Source organism: Petaurus breviceps, unplaced genomic scaffold (assembly GCF_028583685.1).
Source record: "Petaurus breviceps papuanus isolate PSGF00001 unplaced genomic scaffold, PetGlider_PUasm1.0 84, whole genome shotgun sequence".
Classification (NCBI taxonomy): Eukaryota; Metazoa; Chordata; class Mammalia; order Diprotodontia; family Petauridae; genus Petaurus; species Petaurus breviceps.
Genome location: NW_027186645.1, coordinates 513423 through 531414, shown reverse-complemented (window position 1 = coordinate 531414; position 17992 = coordinate 513423). Strand labels below are relative to the sequence as shown.

Here is a 17992-nt window from a genome sequence, read left to right as displayed (position 1 = left end):
TGCTCCCCATTGCTACGTCCAGGTTGTCCATCATTCCATAATCTCTCCTCCTTTGAGGTTCATGCAATCCATATCAGAATCCTGATATGAATTCTTACAGATCTCCAGGTCCCTCCTCTTCTTTCAGTTTTTTTTTTTCCTGTCCTCTCTTTCTGGCCTTATGGAGGGGATCTCAACATACATATTGATTTTCCCAGTTCCTCAGCCTATTCATTTCCATAACCTACTCCTCTACCCCACCCCAGCCATTCACAAAGATGGTCATTCCCTTGATCTTGCTACTGCCATGCATCCTTTCCATGTTTAAGAATTCCAAAATCGGTGCAGCTAAGTGGTACAGTGAATAGAGTACCAGCCCTGGAGTCAGGAGGACCTGAGTTCAAATGCGGCCTTAGACACTTAACACTTACTAGCTGTGTAACCTTGGGCTAGTCACTTAACCCCAATTGCCCTGCCTTCCCCCCTCCAAAAAGAAAAAAAAATTCTAAAATCTCCTTATCTGACAATAATCTCCCGACTTTCAACCTCTCCCTCTGCTTTCCCTTCCCAGACCCTTTGTCCACAGCATGCCCTCCAATCCCTTGACCTCTCAGATCTGTCCCCAGCTATCTCTCTGCACTTGCTACTCTTATTTTCTCTGTTTTGACTCTTTGGTGAATTAGTTCAACTCTACTCTCTTGTCCTCTCGAGTTTCTAGCCCCTTTATCATATTCATATGTGTGTGTGTATGTGTGTGTGTGTGTGTATACAAACACAAATAACCTACTGCTGTTGGTGGCGTGACTCCCACCATCCACTATCTTTGTTCCTACACATGTGCTACTGAATAAACTTGGAGAAAATCATTACAACAATTTAGACTGGTCCACTACAAATTTATGTAATTGGGCCCTTACTGCTACTAGTCAGTCCTTTTAAACATCCCTTATCAACTCACTGCCCTACTCTACAAAGGCCCTTCCAAATCTTTTCATCCCTCCTCAAGCCTCCCATGGCACCCCTTGCCCCACTTTCAGCTGAGAACCCTGCCTTATATTTTACTGGAAAAAAAAAATTAGACTTTTCACAGTGAGCTTCCTCTTTTGCCCCCTGCCTTCTGCCACAGTCTCCTCCTTCACCCCTGTCTCACATGATGAGGTGACCTTACTCCTTTCCAAGGTAAAACCCCTCTTCCTGCCCAAGCAATCTCATTCCATCCTTTCTTCTCCATCATATTGTCTCCTTTTTCGTCCCCCCTTTTTTACTTATCTTCAGTCTCTTCCTTCTCTGGCTCCTTCCGTACTGCCCACAAACATGCCCATGTCCCGTCCTCTCCCCATCCCCACCATCCTCAAAAAAACCCTCACTTGATCCTTCCGTCCCAGCTAACTATTGTCCTATATTCTGCTCTGTGTGGCTAAACTCCTTGAGAAAACTGTCTATCATTGGTACCTCCAGTTCTCTCTTCTCACTTTCTTCTTAACTCCTTATAAAATCTGACTTCCAACCTCATTATTCCAAGGAAACGGCTTTCTCCAAGGTTACCAATGATCCCTTAGTTGCCGAATTCAATGATTTTTCTCGATCTTTGTTCTTCTTGAGCTCTCTGCTGCCTTTAACACTGTCAGTCACCCTCTTCTCCTTGACACTATTACTTCTAGTTTTCAGGACATCACTCTCTTGGTTTTCCTATCAGACTACTTCTCAGTCTCCTTGACTTGATCCTTAGCCAGATCATGTCCTCTAACCATAGATGTCCCACAGTGTTATTTCCTGGGTCCTCTTTGCTAGTCCTCCATACTACTTCACTTGGTGAACTTATCAACTCTCATGAATTTAATTATCAACTCTATGCCAATGAATCTCATATTTACTTATCCTGCCCTAATCTCTCTGCTGACATCTAGTCTCACATCTCCAGTTGCCTTACAGATATCTTGAACTAGATTATGGTTTTGTCTTTTGTTGTTCAGTCGTTTTTCAGTCATGTCTGACTCTTCATTACCTTATTTGGGGTTTTCTTGGCAAAGATACCGGAGTAGTTAGCCATTTCTTCCTCCAACTCATTTTACAGATGAGGAAACTGAGGCCAACAGGGTTAAATGAACTCAGGAAAATGAGTCTTTTGACTTTGGTCTTGGCACTATATCCACTATCCACCTAGCTGCCCACAGGACTTGAACTTTATGGCTGACTTTTTTATCCACTGTGTTGCCTTTCAGTGAATTTAGTGTTGTTGTGGTTCAGTTGTGTCTTACTCTTTGTGACTCCCGTTTTGGGTTTTCTTGGCAAAGATACTAGAGTGATTTGCCATTTCTTTCTCCAGCTCATTTTACAGATGAGGAAACTGAGGCAAACAGGGCTAAATGACTTGCCCAGAGTCACAGAGCTAGTAAGTGTCTGGGGCCAGATTTGAACTCATAAAGCTGTCTTACTGATTTCTAGCTCAGTGCTCTATTCACATACCACCACCTAGCTGCATGTACAGTACATGTACAGTACATGTACAGTAGACATCTTAAACTCAACATGTCCAAAACTGAATTCATCATCCTTCGTCTAAGCCCTCCCCGTCCCTTATCTTACCTATTACGATACAAATCAACTTCATCCGCCTAGTTCCTCAGGCTCACAACCTAGCTGTTGTCCTTGACCTCTCACTATTGCTCACTTCCCCTATCCATTATGTTGCCAAGGCCTGGCGATTTCACCTTTGCAGCATCCCTTAAATATACCCCCTTCTCTGACACTTCTACCCCCCTGATTCAGGCCCCTGAGTACCTCATAATTAGACTATTGCAATAGCCTGCTGGTGGATATGCCTGCCTTAATTCCTTCTCCACTCTAATTCATCCTCCATTCAGCTGCCAAAGCAATTTTTCTAAAGCACAGGTCTGACCATATCACTTCCCTACTCAGTAAATTATAGTGGCTCCCTGTCATCTCCAGGATAAGATAAAAAATCCTCTATTTGCATTCATAGCCCTTCATAAACTATCCCCACCCCATCTTTCCAATCTTCTTATACCTTATTCCCCACTATATAATCTTCAGTACAGTGACACTGGCCTCCTTGCTGTTCCTTGAACAAGACACTCCACCTCTTAGCTCTGAGCACTTTTTCTGACTCTCTGCAATGCTGCCTAGAAAGCTCCCCCCTTATCTCCACTTCCTGGCTTCTCTGACTTCCTTTATTTAAACCCCAACTAAAATCTCATGTTCTGGGGGAAGCTTTTTCCAACCCCTCTTAATTCTGTAGAGTGTCTTCTCTCTTTTAATTGCTTCCTAGTTATCCTTCATAATGCTTCTTTTTACATATTTGTTTGCTTGTTGTCTCAACCATTAGATTGTGAGGGGAGGGAATATCTTTTGCCTCTTTTTGTAGCACTTTTGTGTGTGACACACTTAGTAGGTCCTTAATAAGTGCTTATTAACTGGTTGACGGTAGGAGATCTTAGGTTTATTAAGGGGCAGGGAAGATCTTCAAATTCCCATTACCATTGTAGCAACCAAAAGTGGAGGATAGCATCATAAATCCTGTGTTCCTTCCCTCTTCCCAAGCAACCAGTCTTCTTCATGCAGCAAAGAGCTAGACAGTGAAATAAAAAGTTACCTCACAAGCCCTGTTTGGACTGCTCAGCTCATTTCAGAAGTGGAAGACTGAAGTTTGCCTGTTTGAATGGGAACTACAAATTCCATTCAGTTAAACAAACACTTATTAAGTGCCATTTTGGTATAGAGACTTGTAGTATAGGATAAAGAACACTAGAGCTAGAATGAATGAACTCCAGATTCAGATCTGTTTCATGTACTAACAGTGTGACCATGGGCAAGCCATTTAGCCTTTCTGTGCCTCAGGGTTTTTTTTTTTAAGCTGCAAAATGGGTATAATAAAATTTGCAGGACTTGCCTTAAAGGGGAAGGAAAACACTTTGCAAACTTTGAAGGGCTATAAAAATATTAATTCTTATTTTGGTCACTGTTGTTGCTATGATGAGGATGAAGATGATGTGCTAGAGGAGATACAAAGTTTAGTTAAGACATACATAACACAAAATAGTGCCTGATAAGTTAACAGTGTTTTAGAGGGCATTCCTCTTCAAGCATGAGTTGGATTAGGTGATCTCTGAACTTACTTCCAATTCTAAATGATTCTAAGTATGTCAGAGGAATTTCAGTTGGTATTTGACAGAAGGAAGATAGATAAATCAAAAGATCATAGGTCAGGAGCTACGTGGCATGTTATAGGTCATCTAGTAAGACCTGAGTTCAAATCTAGTCTCAGACAATTACTAGCTGTGTGACCCTAGCCAAGTGACTCAACCCTGTTTGCCTCATTTTCCTCATCTGTAAAATGAGCTGGAAAAGAAAATGGTGCACCACCCCACCGTCTTTGCCAAGAAAACCCCAAAAGGGGTCACAAAGAGTCAGACACAGCTGAAATGACTGAACAACAGCAGTACAACCTACTCATTTTACAGATGAGAAAACGGATCTCTAGTGATGTCACATGACCTTTCCTAAGGTCATGCAGGTAGTAAATGGGGGAACCAGGATTCAGGCTCAACTCTGATGATTTCAGGTTCAGCACTCATTCCAGGAAAGGTTGTTGCCAAACTGGGCTATCAGGGAAGGCTTTTTGAAGTGAGTAACATTTGGATTAGGCTTCGAAGGCTAAAAGAGGAGATGTTGGGAGAGGGGGCATTTTAGGCAAATAGAATAGTGTAGCTAAGTTATAGGAAACCACTGGTTTTGAGCCCTGTGATAGGACTAGATTTGGGTATAATGAAGGTAAATCTAGCAAAACCATGAATGGTAGATCGGAGGGAAGAGAGAATGGAGGCTGAAAGACCTCTTAGGAGGTGATTGCAAGAGTTCAGGTGGGCTTTAAGATGACCTGAGTGTACAGGGTGATAGTAGTAACAAACTTGATAAATGTCTGGAAGTGAAAGCTAAAGGAAAAAGTAAACAATACAAGGGTGTCGAAGATGAGAGGCCCTGTGAATGATGCTCCCACTAACAAAGGTAGGGAAACAGAAAAGATAAGCTCACTTTGGAATGTCTCTATGAAACATCAAGGTGGATACACCCTGCAGACAAGTGGAGAAGTGGAGCTGGGCTTCACTTACAAGTAAGGACTGCAACTAGAAATCTGGTAGGCATTTGCAAGATGATGGTTGATGCTATCTAAGTGACTGAAATTACCAAGAGAGAAAGTGTAATGAAGAGAGTGGAGAATAGAACCTGGCAAAGTATTTTCACCTTAGAGAGTCGGAAAAAAGATGTAGTGAAGAAGAAAGAGAAGTAGCATTTAGGTTGGTGGAAAGCTAGGAAAATGTTGTGGCTCAGAAGCCAAAGGGAGAGAATATATCCACAAGGAGATCAACAGCATAACAAGCAGAGCAAGAGGACACTTGGGACTGAAAAAGAGCCATTGGCTTTGGTGCTTGATAACCTTGAGAGAACAGTTGCAAGAGAGCGGGGAGAATAGGAGACAGATTGTGTGAGGTAAAAGAGAGATAGGTAATGTAGACAATTTTGGCAATGAAGGTAGGGAGAAAGATCGGATGGTAGCTGAGCCGTGTGGGAAGGTCCCTGTTAAGAGAAACAGGAGGGCAAGGAAATTAAGAGTACACATAGCAGGGTTAGCTTTAACAAGGAGTAGGAGGGAAGGAGGAAAAAATGACTATGATGCTGAATAGTTTTGAGGAGAGAAGTTGAGGGATCTCTTGACAGATAGCATCAGGAAAACAGAAGGCTAAATCTTTTACCCCAAATGGGAGTGGAAAAGAGTTGAGGGTTTGAGGAGAGAAGAAAAGGTTTGAGCAGTCACTATGAGAGAATGACATGCAGTCAATTAAAGTGGAATGGAGGTATTACTGTGTAATATCAGGGGCCTGACTGAAGTTAAAATGGTACTTTGGTGCTTTTTTCTTCCAAAGCCTTCTACATGTATTATATCATAGACTCATAGTATTTTGAGCTGGGAGGGAATTTATATATCACATAATCTGACCTGCTCATTTTACATCTAAGGAAGGTGAAGCTCAGAGAGACAGACAGACAGACACTGGATTTATGGTCAAAGGACCTGGTTTCAAATCCTGGTTCTGACACTCCTTGTTTGTTTTTTAAAGAATTACTAAGCCTCTGTAGGGCTTAGTTTCCACATCTGTAAAATGAAAAATTGTTCTATTGTTCTAAAAATTGACCTCCAAGGTCTCTTCTAGTTCTCATTCTATGATGTCTACATATGCATACACACACACACACACACATAAATAAAAGAGAATATGCAGTGATTTATCCAAGATCAGTCAAGTACTTAATATTTGACCTAAGCACTGAATCTAGTTCTTCTTAACTTCAAGTCCAGAACTTCCTTCTTTCTTATTTTCTTCCTCTCTCCCTCCCTCCCTTTCCCCTTCTTTCCTCCCTTCTTTTCTCCCTCCCTCCCTTCCTATCTTGCTTTTTTCTTTCTTCAATGTTTTTTTCCCACAAGTTGGGTGAGCATTTTACATATGAAAGAACAGAGAAACAGAGAGGTAATTTGGTCAGGGTCACAGTTAGTGATGGAAATGTGACTGGAGCCTAATGTTTTAAAATCTCAGGGAAAAATTACTTGGGAGAAGTTATCTAATGAGATGCCTATGAGAGAAGTGGCTCAAAACATTTTCCAGTTCTAACCTCATTGAAGTGAGAAAATCTGAAGTTCCCCACCTTAGAGGCAGTGTTATATATAAGAGAGAGGGATGGGCTGGGAACCAGAAAACCTGTATTCTAGCCCTGCTGTCCCACTAAGTATCTGTGTACTTTGAGCCTCAGTTGTCGCATTTGTAAAATGAGGTATTCATACTGAAAATCAAAGTCAAGTAGAATTTTCTTGTTCTTCAAGAAAAGTATCCATGCAGAGTTGTTCAGCAAAAAGTAAACCTTAATTTCAGGAAATACTAAAGCATACTCTTGTGAATAGAGAGATGGCCCCAGAGTTAGGATGATTTGTGTTTCAGGACTGCCTCTGGTACATACTGACTCAACCCAGGCAAGTCACTTTAAATTTGGGGGGCCTCACACAGTTCTCTGATGAACTGCACTTCTCTCAATCTGTTTTGCATATAAAATTACTTCTGAATCCACCACACAATGAGATGATTAAACTAGCTGACCTCTGAGACCCCTTCTATTTTTAAATTTCTGTGATTTTCTAATCCATGGCATTGGGTGACAGTAACTACTGAGGGGGCAGCTGGGTGGCCTAGTGGATAGCACACTGGGCTATCTGAAAGACCTGATTTCAAATTTGACTTCAGACACTTACTAACAGTGTGACCCTGGGCAAGTCATTTAAATCCTGCCCACATAAAACTGGAGAAGGAAATTGCAAACCACTTCCAGTATCTTTGCCAAGAAAAGTCCACAGACAATTGGTCCAAGGGGTCATGAAGAGTCAGACGTGACTGAATGGCTGAACAGCAGCAGCTTTGAAAATTAAAACCCAGAGATAATCCCCAAACCACATCTGATGCAGAAATTTCAGCTTCTCTATCCCACCCCTTGACAAAAATACTTCACAAACAGATGGCTTTAAGTTCCTCCTTCTTTCTTTCCCATCCACAGTATAATGACTATTGACCTGTGGATTCACAGACTAGATGTTCATAGTTAAGGGTACCTATAAAAATAATACCTAAAAAGTTGGTTGGCAAAATTTAAAATTTAATTCCACAGAATAAACTTTATTCCATCCATGCTCATGTGTGAGACTTAACAGTTTGTACCATTGAAATAAAAAATCCAGGGTGGTACATCTTATGAAAGCCACAAAGCAATGAGCTTAGGTGTGGAGAAGATGAGAGCAAAATCCTTCCTTTGCTTTGAAAATAGGGTCATAGATCAGGGGCTTGATGGTAGCTCAGAGGACATCGAGGCCAGTCTTGCCGTTTTACAGGTGAAGAAATTGAGACCCAGACGAGTAAGGTGATTTGTCATCCAAGTGATAGAGGTGAGAGGCGGAATCTCCACCCAGGTACTCGTAGAGCCAGTGCTCTTTGCACTGCACCATTGTTATCCCTCTCCAGCAGCCCACCCACTGTGCTTATCTCCACGAAAGACCCTAATTTCTCTTACAGAAGAATCACCTTTGCCAGCCTTTGCCAGTAATAACCAAGCCTGCGTTAACAAGCCTGTCTGAGATAGCCCCATCTGCTGTCCCAGAAAAGTTCATTATAGTCTTTCAGTGTAGCCAAATCAACAAGCATTTGGGAAATTCCCCATTAGATTCTGAATTCCTGAAGGGAAGAGACTGTATGTTTTTGTCTTTTTTTTGTATCCCTAGCACTAGGATGATGAGAAGTGACTTCCCCACGGTCACCCAGCCAGAATCTGGTAGGGGCAGGACATGAACCCAGGTCTTCCTAACTCCAAAGGCTAGGCATACATTCCAAAGTATAGCATGCTGCTTCTCAGTTTATGATTAAGGTATACTTTCTAGTCAGTTGGATAGAGCATCAGGCACCTAGCTCTCCTCATCTCAAAATAAGAACCCCAATAAATCCTTCCTACATTCTTAACAAAGTTTGAGGATTGCTTATGTAAAAGAGGAAAGAAAAGACCCTAAAGAGTACTTTGAGCTCCTTGGGAAATAGGTTACGTAAATACTAGTTTATCCTAGTAAGGATACCATCACCTATTTCTTCTGAGGGAATCAAACAGCTTTGCTAACATTGTCCCATGGAATTCCTTCCATCCATTCTGGACGATGAGCGTAACACAGCTGTACCATCCCACAGAAGGATTGTGTAAAGCGGTTTATGTCAACAAAGTGACCAGTTAGCTAGCACCCTTCCTATGTAGCAGGCCAGGAACCGAATTAGATTCTCTTTATATGTCCCCTGGTTCTGTTCTTCAATTTGTACAGATTCTAAGGTAGAACTACTGATGGCATTATAGTCCACACATCAGTGTGGCTGGAGGAAGAGCTTACATGACTCTAGCTGGCCACATAGCCCATCGCATCTGTCCTATCGGCAAGCAGCTGCAGGCACAGCACACTTTATGACTGTCTTATCTACTTCCCAATCACATCCCAGCGGATTTTCGGGAGAAGAAAGACTAGCTTGGCTGGTCCAGCTGCCACTGCTACTACTACACTTTTTTCCCACAGATTAAATTCTGCCCCAGGCACATGACCTTATATAGCTCCTCATTTGTTGAGGGGGCAAGGTGGACCCCCATGAAGAAGAGAGAGGAGTCTCAGGTGAATGGGAAGAACCAATGTGGACAGGAAATCTTACTAAATACCACATTATGATATTCCACTTGAATTTCAGGACAGAAAATCAGAACAGAAAATTTCTAATTCAGTCTTTGATCTAAAAGCCAATTCTCAATTATCCTACCCTACTCAACACAGAGATGGCCCAGAGACTTGAAATCTACAAATAACACCAACTTCCCATTTTTTATCTGTTTCAATTTATCCCCGCCAAAACTTTTTGGTTTTGTTTTTTAACCAGAACTACCTGAATATTCAATTGAGTTTACTTTCTCTACCTTCCTAGGCCCTTCTCTGGTATAAACACTCGTAATATGGAAGAAAATATAGACCTAGATTTGTAAGGGACTTCAGAGATCAGTTAGTCTGATCTCTTCATTTTATAGCTGAAAAACTTGAAGGAGTTTAAGTGACTTGTCCAAGGTCACACAGCTAATTGGGGTCAGAGACAAGATATGAACCCAGTCCTTTGACTCTAGAACCATTTGGGGGAACTCTAAGCTGCAGAGAGAGAGAGTGTGAGATACAGTCCTTTCCCAGTGTACAATATTGCCTTCCTACTCAATAGTTGGACCATATTTCAACCATCCTTTTCTCATATGTATTCTTACCAATGCATATGAGACAGTGACACACAAGTTTGCACTTATTGGTTACATGCATAGCCTCAACTTTGATTCGTGGCTGCTGTTTGCAGAGCTTATTACCACCTTCATAGTCTACATGAGATACTTGCCTTCTCTTACTTCCTAGCTCTGATTTTTGCATGCCAGCATGGTTTGTCTGCTGTTGTAGTTTCCCATATCACTGTATTGCATGATATTTAAACTGCGTGTCTTCAGTAATACTTCCCTTCTAAGTTTGTGTTTAGTTTCTCCAGTTGAATACTTTCAAGCCTGTGGGCTAGGGGTGGGAGCAAATCAGAAGATAGAAGCAACAGAAAGAGAACTAAAAAGGTTGGCAGTTGTACAGTAACCTGAGATGGGTATTGGGGAATGGACACTCAATTGCCATGAAGATGATTGAGACTTCAGTACAACCACAGCTCTGCCTATTGGTGTCACCATTTTGCCTGCTGCTTAAATCAGATTATACAATGGGTCTTCTTCAGCAAGCATTTATTGCTCAAGAGCTTTAAGTATACTGGAGGGAGCCCAGTGCATCTACCTACACAGCAGCATGATTCCCTACTGCATCCAGTTATTCCACCCTCTCTCCCATTAAGAGAAAGGATCCTGAGACATTTCTTCCAATTATCTGGAATTCACATATTTGTATCACCCTTAGCCTATATGAGATCTGTATAACTCTAATATAGTTTAGTAGTGCTCATCAACAATGACAATTTATGTTTTGATCCCTTTGGATTTCTTTCTTGTCAAAGATAGGTAAGAGACTTTAGCTTAGAGACTTATGATATTGGGGAGTCGGGTTCCAAGAAAAACATCTGAGACCACCCGATATCTTCATCAGGGTGTGCTGTCTTGCCCACTGTTCTTACTCTGGGTAATTTCACCATACTTAGAGTGTCTGGAGCTCAGCAAAGAACGTTAAGGTCATTGGGTCCTATCCAGGGAGTCTGGAAAATTAGTAGACGGGATTGTAAATAAGTCCTAGAAGGTCTTAGGAAAGGACTCAGAGATTTCTATGACTGCATGGGCCAATAGCTTAATGGTTGATCTGGGATCCAGAAAGAAGTTTGCAGTTTCTGGCATTCTCCAGGTAAAACCTGGAAAGATGGCTGCCCATATGTGGGTTATTTGTTGTTTCGCATTTGTAGGAGGACTCATTGATAAATACACACTTGATAGTCCTGCAGTGCTAGGCTTTTCTTTATCTATACCCAAGCTTTATTTTAGGGTTTCTCCCTAAAATAGGGCATGAAGTCCCATTCCTGAAGCACCTGGTAAGAAAAGAGAGGAGAGGGTTTGGGGATGAGGGGAAATATTAGATCCAGAATAACCGTGAGAGAATATTGGAAAGCAAAGGAGTAGATATATATGCTTCAGAGTAGATGGTAAATCTTGGAAAACAACAATGATCCCCAGTGGAAAGCAGTTAGTAGACCTTGAAGAGCTATATAAATTGAAGTTATTATTACCAGGTTACACAGGTCAGAGGGATCCAATGTGGCGTCAGAGGGCTGATCTGTATCAGAGCCATAGTCAGGTTTCCCAACTATCCCTAATGCGTATATCTGCAAATATCCTACATATATATTTATAGCTAAATAAGTATGTAGTCATCAGACTATTCCTTAACTAAAAATCCATTTTTCTTTATAGTCAGTATTCTCAGCCAAGGGTTCAATGTTGAAATCCCCTCTTCCTTTATTTACATAGTTAGATGTCCTTACCTCACATTCCACCTAATATGGATGGAATCAAATCTCTTGCTTAAGAAACTGTCAGCCAGCATAGTTAGCAGTGTTGGTGAGTGTAAGTACTGCTGGTGAAAAAGCAGAAGCAGAGGGTGGGAAAGGGGAAAAGAATCTGCCTTAATTATCTTCCTCTGCTACAATTGCATAACAACTGGTATTCAAACCTCCCCTGTATGGACCAGCAAAAATCAAGACCAAATGCTTGAAATAGCTTTACTCTGTGCTACTCAGGTGCTATTTTCTCTTATTTGTACTTGCTCCAAAAAGGGAAGCTGCCAGCATTCACACCAATGTGTTTGACAAATTGGCAGCCAGGCCTCTTGAAGAGTGTTCTAGGCCGAGGAATGGAAGTCCCCGTGTTAGGTCTGGAGGGCCCGGGCAAGGGAAAGATGCCAAATCATTAGCTTGTCTTCCAGTTTTGAATCTTATTTAAGTACACAGAGTCTACAAGCCCCTTTTCAGTCTTGAAGCGGCTCCCTAAAAAAAAAAAAAAACTCTAGCAGAGCCCATGATTTGGCTTTTGTAAAAATGAAATGCCAGTGTTTACTTCTTAGAACACCTACAGTTGAATGTCAGATTCAGTTTGCTTGTATGCTGGTCTGCTTTGCACTGTTTTCTGGTTAGGGCCGTCAGTTGTAGGCAGTTACCCCCCCCCCCCACAAGTGTCAGGGAGTGTGAAAGATGTTCAGTTTATAGTGGAAAGAGCTTTGACTTGGACTTTGGAGGACCCTGGTTCAAATCCTGCCTCTTGTTTTTCTTTTGTGACTTTGGGCAAATCATATAACTTCCCTGGACCATGTTTTCCTCATCTCTGAAATGATGAGGTTGGATTAAGTGACCTCTGAGATTCCTGTATTAGCTCTAAATCTGTGAAGGAATGTGTCTTTTTTAAGGCATTGCACTTCCTAAAGGTTGCTTTTGTTGCCTGTTTGTGTGAAGAACTAGGGTTCCTGAGAGTTCTTCTAATGAAGGGAAGAAAACAAGCAATCCAACAGATTTCCAAGAGCCATGTAGCACATGCTTCCAATAATGGGAAGCGCTAACTGTCCACTCTAGAGACCTGACTGGGTCAGTTCAAGGTGATTGGGAATTGTAGTCCCCTCTCTGATTGTCATGGACTTTTACTTGGTTCATGGATGCCTGAAAGCAACAGGAAAATGGATGAATCATGATAAAATGTATTCCCTTTTCTCATTAATTTGGATTAGACATATTATTGAACCAGGTTCTAAGGTTAGCTCCATCATTAGGCATAACAACCCTCATTCCAGACAGGAATTTCACATGTTCTAACAAACAACTGGTAGCTCCTATGTAGGTGATTGTGAAAATGGGTGAAGTCATTGGAGGTGTGGCATAGCAGATAACTGCTCCCCAGCAAGAATTGTAAGAGAAATCAGAAGTGCCCCAAAGTATGTGAGATTCTGGCAACAAAACCAGAAACTTTTAAACTGAGTGTTTAAAATACATTTTTTTTTTAGCAAATCATCTTTTCTGTGGTAGAGAGATTTCTCTAACATCCAATTAATAACCCTTGTGCCAATTTCTTTGAAAAGTAGCAAGTGGTAATGTGTACAACACAGCTTTTAGTAGCATTCTTACCACCAGTCTACTGCTATTTCCACCAAATAAAAAAAAATAAAGGTCATTGGTACAGTGAGGACTTGGACAGGAGGTATGCGTCATTTTCTTGCCTGGTTTTCAAAGAGAAGGATTGTGTTAAAAAAAACTAAGTCATTGGCCTCCCAGGTAGCATATGGTGCTTGATTGTTCCTGTAGCCAATGTGAGTTATTGATTTGCAGATGTACAGAATTTTTCTCTAACTCTCTTGAAGTATGGTGAATGGAGACTAATTTTCAGGGAGAAAGATGTAAAACATTTCCTGGGTGGCTGACAGTACTCCTGCTTTTAAGATTGGGACATGCTCTCCCATAGTTGTATGGGGCTGTGTGTGGTATTCATGAAAGAGTGAGGCAAAGCTAAGATAGGCAACACCATCAGAACGTCCAGCTGGTCCTTCTTGAGGGCTGCACTGTAGCGGCCTGCAGAGCCCCTAGCTGGGTCAGAAGTGAGAGGAGGGTACATTCTTTGACGTTCTAGAGTCCCCTCTCTTTGTTTGCCGACCTGTAGCTCCAGCATTCATGTTGCAAAAAGGGGTGAGAAGGTCCCTAAGGACTCTTTTTATAGATACTGATACCTCATCTCTCTCCATACCACAGCCTCATTCACTTATTTCTCAGCCCGTAGAATTAGAACTCACAGAGACCAGAGAAATGATTTGTACAGACTTATCATTTACACATACTGAGGCCCAAAGAAATGAAGTAAGTCACCCAAGGTCATATCAGGTAGTAGCCAAGCCTAGATTTAAATCCATATCCTCTAACTACAAATCTGCTTCTCTGTGTATTACCAATATGTTTCCCTATCAGTTGTACTGATGACTGATTGTGTCTAGTGGGCCTTTTTCCCTTTCTTTCTTTGTACCCCATCTTCATGATTCTCTGTTATGGCCCAAGTCCCACCATAAGCAAGCATTATCTTTGTAAAACCATGGTTGGAAACCCAAGGATTTATTTATTGTCTGAAATACAAACCAGATCAACAGACATTTGTCTAGGACCTACTCCATTGGAAGTAGTTAGTCTATGTGATGTAGAATGTAGTTAGTTTATGTGATGTGATAACTAGTCTATGTGATAACACCCATGTAGTTAGACGATGTGATGAAGAATGCAAAAAAAAAGTATAAGACAATCCCTTCTGAAGGGTTTCCTCTATCTTGCTGGCCATCCTATCACCTGATTAGTTACTCTATCTGTTCTTCATATTCAGCTTAGATTTTATTTTTTTCCTCTCTAGCATGAACCAAAATAGTTCCTTTTTTTTTTCCCGCTACTAGTGCTTCTGCATTTTCGACACTTATGTGTTGGCATCTCATCTTCTTCCCCTTAAGTGTTACTTACTTTTAAATATTTAACAGCTTCAGGTTGCTTAAGTAATTTCTTTCAGTAGTTGATTCATTTTGGTTACTTTGTTAGCCAAATCCAGCTTCAGGGTCTTTCTTGTTCTTAAATTTTCAAGGCTTGATAGGATGTTCTGCTCAATACAGCACTGTCTCCTCAGTGGTGATAGAAACAGAAATTATTTACTCCAGCTGTTATTGTCATCTGCTTGCTAGTGAGTGGGTTTCTTTGCTGATGAAGAGCAACTGAAATCCTGTACCCTAGAGCATTCTCCTTTCTACTTTTGATCAGGATCAGAAAATTCATTGTCTGCTAGAGACAGTATCATTGCTGTACAAAATATCCCCTTAATAATTCATCGAAAAATTTTAAGGACCTACTGTGTGCAAGCACTATGCAACTTAGGAATCATTCCATATACATCTGACCCATAGATAGAAATGGAAGGTTTATATATACTCTGCCCCACCCCCCACATACATACACCTCTAGCCTAATCCCACCCTAATAACTCCGAGGACCCCTCTAATCCAGCAGCTAAGATGTCCCTTTGGGGATCAGTGCAGGAAACTGTCTGATCCTACTTTCCTTTCATCCATTACCTCAAGACATCATATACTGAGCTCCTTTCACTACTCATAACTTACTATGTCAAATAAGCATCTTTCTCATATATACATCCTTATATACATATATGCATCCTTAAAGAAAAACAAGCTGCTTATTTTCTTGAGAAAATCTCTTACTCCTTGCCTCTAGAAGGAAATTTGTTTTGAGGAAAAAGAAGACATTATTTAGATTTCTTCTTTACATTGATTTTTAAAGAAAGGTGCTCCAAAGGAATCCATACCATCAACCTCTAAAATCCCTGAAGTTGCCCTGACGTCTAATCAGAATCTATACAAAGAAACCGTTCAAAGATTTTCATGGTGCATATGTAGTATTTCAGTTCTATTATGGGTTCAATGGGCCTCTGTGGGCTGACCTGGGAACCAAACCACTATTTAAAACATTGTTTTTTGTAGGAATATATGTTCTGAGTTGCAAACAACTGATTTACAAATCAACCTTGAGAACAAAACTGGATCGTAAGTCTGGAATTGCCTAGATGGTAAATTTCAAACTATTGGAATCAGTATAAACTAAACCACCATGCTAAATTAAACATAGTCACCAGAGAGAGTTGGTGGTACCAAAGAGGTCTGGTTTACAACACCTGGACTGAAAAAAATCAAATTCAAGATTCCTTTGAATGCAATGCAAAATCACTTGGATACTTTTTGATGTCATAGCAATACTTATTTCTAAGTTCCTCTCCTCTCACCTTAGATCCTTTGTACTGTTATTACCTTTCAGATTCACCTAACAGATTGTGTGTTGAATTGTCATTCCTAGACATAATTCATTTTCCTTTTTTGCAATTTGAATCTCATTTTGTTCTTTTCTGTGCCCATTTGGAATTTATGTCAGACTCGTCTTTTACAGACGAAAGGTCCACTGGGACCTAAATCCATTACATCTCCTCTATTGCCTTCATCATCAATTTTTTTTTCCTTGCAGAGCCATGATGTTTTAAACCTTAGCAGTCATCTAGTCTCTCCTCATTTCAGAAAAATTTAATTCCTTGCCTGTGGTCACACAGCAAGTTAGAAACAGAACCAAGACTAGAACTCAGATCTCCTAACTCCTTATCCAGTGCTCTTACCATACCATACTGTACCATACTGCCTCAATTCTGTTCAGTTTTCCTTGTCTTTAGTTTGAAGTAAACTTATGTTGATCACTGCACATGATTCCATTGTGCTTTATTTTACAAACTTTCCTATTTCATATTTCTTGAATCAGTTCTATTGATGATTGGATTTACATGACCTTAATTTTCACAGTCCTGCTTTTGGTCACTTTAACTTTTAGAAAGGTTAATACTTTGCCTAGTTAGATGTGTTTCTTTAGTTTTCAATGACTTCTCTTTTGAAAATGACTCTGAGCATAGCAGCTAATCTGATATTATAATGTCCAAACCCAGGATTGTGATGAAGTCAAGTTTTACTGCAAGGCATCACCACAATTCAGGGCTTGAACATCATTTGGCATTTGGGCTTTTTTTAGCCCTAGAGGAACTTGGAAGCAGGACCAAGTTGGACCGGGCGAGGAGGCAGTGGAGCAGGGCCTGATAAGTGAGGCTGACTTCTGCTATCACCTCAGCATCCAAGAGGAGGCCAGTTGAAGGTGAGCCACAATGTATGTAAGTATTTGTGGGGGTGAGGGCCTGGGGGATGTTGATGGGAAGGGAGCTAAGGGCTGGGATATAAGGGAAACAGAAGAGATTTCAGAAGTAAAGACCAGTGCTGCAGCAGTAGAACTTGACTGGCTGGTGTAAAGGATGGATCATGTAAAACACAATATGAGAGAGAGAGAGAGAGAGAGATACAGATACAGATACACATTTGTTTCAACTGCTTCTTCACCTAGTAGTAAGGTATTATATTCTTCAGGTCTTTATTATTTCCATACCATCCAGATCTCAGTTCTATAGTTCTAAACTATTGGTTTGGTTTTTTGGGTTTGGTTTTTTTTAAAGGATCCTTATTATCTCTCATCTCCTCCTTGTCACTGATTTATTTGCAAGTCTTTTCACAGCAAAGGAGAAAAATACTAGTTCTCTCCCTAATCTGAATTCATGCCAGGATGCACTTCCCAGACCTTTACCTCTTTACCTAGGGAAAAAAATATCAGATGTTGGCTTCTTTGAGAACCTACCTGATTTAGGTATTGTTTAGTTGTAAGAGCCTATTGTTTGTGTTCTTCAACTTTTTTTGTCAAAAAAAGAAAACCTCATTGCTATTTTTTTGTGTTGTTTGTCGATGTGTGTTTTGTTTTTGTTTTTGCCAGGGGTAGTGGGTGAAGAGTGCTGGTGGAGAGAGGCAAACTTCCTCTCCCACTTTTCCCAAACTAGCTTTCAAAGAATGAAGATATTTGCTCATTTCCATCTTTCATTTCTAGGGCATGACTTTCTATGCGCCTCATTCTTTAAGAATACTCTCATAAAGATTGTTGGCTTGCTTCCTCTCATTATCATTTTTGATACTAACCCTCAGAATTGTAGTCTGATGTGTAATTTAATGCAGATTTGCAGATAGCTACTTGCTCACATGCCTGAAACAGGTCCTTTATCAGCATTATCCATAAACATTTGTTAAATGGCAAAAAAAAATTTGAAAATTTTGATTATAGCCCTTAAGGAACTCATAGTCCAACCAGAGATATGATTAAATGTGAAGCATGACTATCAGTAATGTGATTTTTTAAAAATACATCCCAGAATTTATACATCTAAATGAGTATGATCTGCTTCAAAGTAATCCCCTTGGCAGGCTGAGTAGTTATTCTGT

The 17992-nt window shown here is 40.7% G+C and overlaps 1 protein-coding gene across 7 annotated transcripts in view; it reads left to right on the top strand.

Moving 5' to 3' along the window:
• The window catches only part of ATXN7L1 (ataxin 7 like 1), a 271611-nt gene that overhangs the window by 23470 nt on the left and 230149 nt on the right, over window positions 1-17992 (top strand). For 2 of the 7 annotated variants that reach the window (XM_069106972.1, XM_069106971.1), the window contains exon 3: window positions 16710-16829. The exons of the other annotated variants lie outside the window; for them this stretch is intronic. The gene's annotated coding sequence lies outside the window, so the exon portion shown is untranslated. The remainder of the gene's footprint in view (window positions 1-16709; window positions 16830-17992) is intronic. 7 annotated transcript variants of the gene reach the window in all.